The sequence below is a fragment of the Salmo salar genome, chromosome ssa12 (assembly GCF_905237065.1).
Source record: "Salmo salar chromosome ssa12, Ssal_v3.1, whole genome shotgun sequence".
Lineage (NCBI taxonomy): Eukaryota > Metazoa > Chordata > Actinopteri > Salmoniformes > Salmonidae > Salmo > Salmo salar.
In genome coordinates, this window is record NC_059453.1 from 91,489,600 (window position 1) to 91,494,599 (window position 5,000).

Below are 5,000 nucleotides of genomic sequence, written 5' to 3' on the forward strand. Positions count from 1 at the left end.
GTATAATATAGTATAATATAGTTTAGTATAATATAGTATAGTATAATATAATTTAGGGTGCTATATAATATAGTATAATATAGCTGAGTATAATATAGTATAGTATAATATAGTATAGTATAATATAATATAGTTTAGTATAATATAGTATAGTATAATATAGTATAGTATATTTAAGCAATAAGGCCCGAGGGGTTGTGGTGTATGGCCAATATACCACGGCCAAGGGCTGTTCTTATGTACTGCAGATACAACCCTTAACCGTGGTATATTGGTCATATACCACAAACCTCCGAGGTGCCTTATTGCTATTATAAACTGGTTACAAATGTAATTAGAGCAGTAAAAATAAATGCTTTGTCACACCCATGGTATACGGTCTGATATACCATGGCTGTCAGCTAATCAGCATTCAGGGCTCGAACCACCCAGTTTATAATATAGTATAATATATTATCATATAGTATAATATAATATAGCATAATATAGTTTAGTATAATACAGTATAGCAATCCGTTTGTTTTATTAGAAATTCAAAGTCTAGAAAGCACTTCAACACTTCAGCTAAGAAAACTGACCTTTATTACAGAGCACATGAGTCACTTCACACTATATACTCCGCTGTGGTCTGTGATCACACCTGCAGAAAGCCCATCATATGTGTTTGAGTCAGATCAGGACAATATTATCCAGATAAGTATAGATATATAGCTCAATGTGATGTACTCTTAGGATTTTTGCAAACTTTTAACAATACGTTAGGACAACTATGCTATTGCCCATTGCTCATTGAGATAGACATTGTGTGATGCATTTTGGAAGAGGGTAGGTAGCCTATTGATGCACATTGATGTAATACAGATATTTACCAGAGGGTGGTGCCGAGTCTGTGTATTAAAGCAGGCGGAGAGTGGAAGTGGCATGCTGCAGCTGTATGGTGGATAAGCTATGCTGTGACTCTGCACGCAAAGATAGGGACAACCAACCAATCAATAAACAGGTTATATGTTCCATTCTATTCCCCCATTTACAGCAGAGGCCTGAGTACTGCAGTAACATCAGGCCATTGATACAGGACTAGTAAAGGCCCACTGATACAGGACTAGTAAAGGCCCACTGATACAGGACTAGTAAAGGCCCACTGATACAGGACTAGTAAAGGCCCACTGATACAGGACTAGTAAAGGCCCACTGATACAGGACTAGTAAAGGCCCACTGATACAGGACTAGTAATGGCAGGACTAGTAAAGGCCCACTGATACAGGACTAGTAAAGGCCCACTGATACAGGACTAGTAAAGACCCACTGATACAGGACTAGTAAAGGCCCACTGATACAGGACTAGTAAAGACCCACTGATACAGGACTAGTAAAGACCCACTGATACAGGACTAGTAAAGGCCCACTGATACAGGACTAGTAAAGGCCCACTGATACAGGACTAGTAAAGGCCCACTGATACAGGACTAGTAAAGGCCCACTGATACAGGACTAGTAAAGGCCCACTGATACAGGACTAGTAAAGGCCCACTGATACAGGACTAGTAAAGGCCCACTGATACAGGACTAGTAAAGGCCCACTGATACAGGACTAGTAAAGGCCCACTGATACAGGACTAATAAAGGCCCAGTGCATGACTGTTTAAAAAAATATATATATATTATGATTATTCAGGGGGTGCTGTAGCACGGGGACAGGGAGAACGGGACACAGGGGGACAGGGAGACAGGGAGACAGGGAGACCGGGACACAGGGAGACAGGGACACAGGGAGACAGGGAGAACGGGACACAGGGGGACAGGGAGAACGGGACACAGGGGGACAGGGAGAACGGGACACAGGGGGACAGGGAGAACGGGACACAGGGAGACCGGGACACAGGGGGACAGGGACACAGGGAGACAGGGACACAGGGAGACCGGGACACAGGGAGACAGGGACACAGGGAGACAGGCACACAGGGAGACCGGGACACAGGGAGACAGGGACACAGGGAGACCGGGACACAGGGAGACTGGGACACAGGGAGACCGGGACACAGGGAGACAGGGACACAGGGAGACAGGCACACAGGGAGACCGGGACACAGGGAGACAGGGAGACAGAGAGAACGGGACACAGGGGGACAGGGGGACAGGGACACAGGGGGACAGGGGGACAGGGAGACAGGGAGAACGGGACACAGGGGGACCAGGGACACAGGGAGACCGGGACACAGGGGGACAGGGAGACAGAGAGAACGGGACACAGGGAGACAGGGACACAGGGAGACAGGCACACAGGGAGACTGGGACACAGGGGGACAGGGAGACAGGGGGACCGGGAGACAGAGAGAACGGGACACAGGGGGACAGGGAGACAGGGGGACAGGGACACAGGGGGACAGGGAGACAGGGGATCAGGGAGACAGAGAGAACGGGACACAGGGGGACAGGGAGACAGGGGGACAGGGACACAGGGGGACAGGGAGACAGGGGGAGAGGGGGACAGGGAGACAGGGAGAACGGGACACAGGGGGACCAGAGACACAGGGAGACAGGCACACAGGGAGACAGGGACACAGGGAGACCGGGACACAGGGAGACTGGGACACAGGGAGACCGGGACACAGGGAGACAGGGACACAGGGAGACAGGCACACAGGGAGACCGGGACACAGGGAGACAGGGGGACAGGGAGACAGAGAGACCGGGACACAGGGGGACAGGGACACAGGGGGACAGGGACACAGGGGGACAGGGGGACAGGGAGACAGGGAGACAGGCACACAGGGAGACCGGGACACAGGGGGACAGGGAGACAGAGAGAACGGGACACAGGGAGACAGGGACACAGGGAGACAGGCACACAGGGAGACTGGGACACAGGGGGACAGGGAGACAGGGGGACAGGGAGACAGGGGGACAGGGAGACAGAGAGAACGGGACACAGGGGGACAGGGAGACAGGGGGACAGGGACACAGGGGGACAGGGAGACAGGGGGACAGGGGGACAGGGAGACAGGGAGAACGGGACACAGGGGGACCAGAGACACAGGGAGACAGGCACACAGGGAGACCGGGACACAGGGGGACAGGGAGACAGGGGGACAGGGAGACAGAGAGAACGGGACACAGGGGGACAGGGAGACAGGGGGACAGGGACACAGGGGGACAGGGAGACAGGGGGACAGGGAGACAGAGAGAACGGGACACAGGGGGACAGGGGGACAGGGACACAGGGGGACAGGGGGACAGGGAGACAGGGAGAACGGGACACAGGGGGACCAGGGAGACCAGGATACAGGGAGACCGGGGGACCGGGATACAGGGGGACAGGGAGACAGGGGGACAGGGACACAGGGGGACCAGGGAGACCAGGATACAGGGAGACCGGGAGACCGGGATACAGGGGGACAGGGAGACAGGGGACAGGGACACAGGGGGACCAGGGAGACCAGGATACAGGGAGACCGGGGGACCGGGATACAGGGGGACAGGGACACAGGGGGACCAGGATACAGGGAGACCGGGGGACCGGGATACAGGGGGACAGGGAGACAGGGGGACAGGGACACAGGGGGACCAGGGAGACCAGGATACAGGGAGACCGGGGACCGGGATACAGGGGGACAGGGAGACAGGGGGACAGGGACACAGGGGGACCAGGGAGACCAGGATACAGGGAGACCGGGGGACCGGGATACAGGGGGACAGGGAGACAGGGGGACAGGGACACAGGGGGACCAGGGAGACCAGGATACAGGGAGACCGGGGGACCAGGATACAGGGAGACCGGGAGACAGGGGGACAGGGACACAGGGGGACCAGGGAGACCAGGATACAGGGAGACCGGGGACCGGGATACAGGGGGACAGGGAGACAGGGGACAGGGACACAGGGGGACCAGGGAGACCAGGATACAGGGAGACCGGGGGACCGGGATACAGGGGGACAGGGAGACAGGGGGACAGGGACACAGGGGGACCAGGGAGACCAGGATACAGGGAGACCGGGGGACCGGGATACAGGGGGACAGGGACACAGGGGGACCAGGGAGACCAGGATACAGGGAGACCGGGGGACCGGGATACAGGGGGACAGGGAGACAGAGAGAACGGGACACAGGGGGACAGGGACACAGGGGGACAGGGGGACAGGGAGACAGGGAGAACGGGACACAGGGGGACCAGGGAGACCAGGATGCAGGGAGACCGGGGACCGGGATACAGGGGGACAGGGAGACAGGGGGACAGGGACACAGGGGGACCAGGGAGACCAGGATACAGGGAGACCGGGGGACCAGGATACAGGGGGACAGGGACACAGGGGGACCAGGGAGACCAGGATACAGGGAGACCGGGGGACCGGGATACAGGGGACAGGGACACAGGGGGACAGGGACACAGGGGGACCAGGGAGACCAGGATACAGGGAGACCGGGGGACCGGGATACAGGGGGACAGGGAGACAGGGGGACAGGGACACAGGGGGACCAGGGAGACCAGGATACAGGGAGACCGGGGGACCGGGATACAGGGGGACAGGGATACAGGGGGACAGGGATACGGGGGACAGGGATACAGGGGGACCGGGATACAGGGAGACCGGGGGACCGGGATACAGGGGGACAGGGAGACAGGGGGACAGGGAGAACCAAGAGTACCATGCAGTACAGAAAAACTCAGAGAAACAGTCATAATACATCTTTGATGATGGTGACTTCTGTTGTATAGATTTAGTTAATATTTACTAGATGTTTAAATGTACTTCTGTTGTATAGATTTAGTTAATATTTACTAGATGTTTAAATGTACTTCTGTTGTATAGATTTAGTTATGGTCGACTAAGCAAAGTCTTTGTTGATTTGAATGTAACATTTTATTCCTTAGTGTGTGAGGACTCTGTCATTCCAAATCTCATGAAGATGTTTAAGATCAGAAAGAGACAAAGGTTGCATCCTGAATGGTCCCTATTCCCTATTCAGTGCACTACATTAAACCAGAGCCCTATGAGTCCT